Raw genomic sequence first — 1206 nt, 5'->3', positions numbered from 1 at the left:
TGAAGCCTAGACTAGGATCCTGTATAGAATTGGGTACCAAATTCTCCTGCTGAAATCAAAAGGACATCTCTATGAACAGCAGCGTGAGAGTTCGTGACAGTGTTTGGCTTTCTTGCTGGTAAAATTGTGGAATAATAATTGCCGGTGAATAAGCTAGAAATCTAAAGATGGACAGAACAGTCCTTCATATCAGTGGGAGGGGAAGGATACATGGCACAGCAGTTGGTGGCCTTTTCCCTTTTCTCCATTCTGTCCCTGTTAACTTTTCTTTCCCCCTGTTTCTTTCTGCCAGAAAAGGCAAAATAGAAGTTATGTGCTCGCTTTGGCAGCACTTATACTAAAATTGGAACAATACAGAGAAGAATAGTATCGACCCTGCGCAAGGATGACATGCAAATTTGTGAAGCATTCCATATTTTTTTAAGGGGCATAAGTGCACCATTGTGCCTACCGTCCCTGTCTTATTGTCCTATTGTCCTAATTTATCTGTACCTACTTTACTTATGTTTATACCAATACCTTGTGCATGTTTTGGACAAATAAATTATTAATAATAAAAATTATAATAATAAGATGAAAAAGGGAGATGGAAAAAGAGACAGGCCAAAGAAGAGGCAAGTTACCCAACATTTAAGCTCCATTAACAATAGGGAGATAGCCACACTACTTGTACAATGGTAGAGAAAACTGTTGATAATCCCAGAATAATTTTCCAATGTCTTATTTTAATGTCTTTTAAAATGGATTTAATTTTTTATTATTAGATTTGTAATGTATTGTATTACTGCTATGCTGTGAGCCGCCCCGAGTCTTTGGAGAGGGGCGGCATACAAATCTAATAAACTATAAACTATAAACTATTGTTATTTCTGTAAAGGATGTTTTACAAACCCTGTCTTTGATTTTTTTCCCCATTCTCTATTTGCTCCAAATGTTTCTTTCCAACCCTAACTAGGTGCTAACAATGTTCCCAGCTCTTACTGGCTTCAAAGCTCTTTCATTGTTAACCAGACTAAGTATGCTAGCCAGATGAATACTTGGCAAACAGATACTTTTATTTATTTATTTAATTTATTTAATTGGATTTGCAGCCACCCCTCCCCCAAAACTAAGGCGTGTCTTATACTCTGGTGCGTCTTATACTCTGAAAAATACAGTAATTCATGTAATTCACGTGTTATTAATCTTAATTACCACAATTTTCCA

At 36.4% G+C, this 1206-nt stretch overlaps 1 non-coding gene across 1 annotated transcript; it reads left to right on the top strand.

The window, feature by feature from the left end:
• Positions 1-313: 313 nt before the first annotated feature.
• On the top strand, positions 314-420 carry LOC139166076 (U6 spliceosomal RNA). The gene has a single exon (XR_011558884.1). It is a non-coding gene; the product is annotated as a U6 spliceosomal RNA (small nuclear RNA).
• Positions 421-1206: the final 786 nt, after the last annotated feature.

This window comes from Erythrolamprus reginae, chromosome 3 (genome assembly GCF_031021105.1).
Source record: "Erythrolamprus reginae isolate rEryReg1 chromosome 3, rEryReg1.hap1, whole genome shotgun sequence".
Classification (NCBI taxonomy): Eukaryota; Metazoa; Chordata; class Lepidosauria; order Squamata; family Dipsadidae; genus Erythrolamprus; species Erythrolamprus reginae.
Note: the sequence above shows the minus strand (reverse complement) of the source record. Positions and strands in the feature narration are given on the sequence as shown.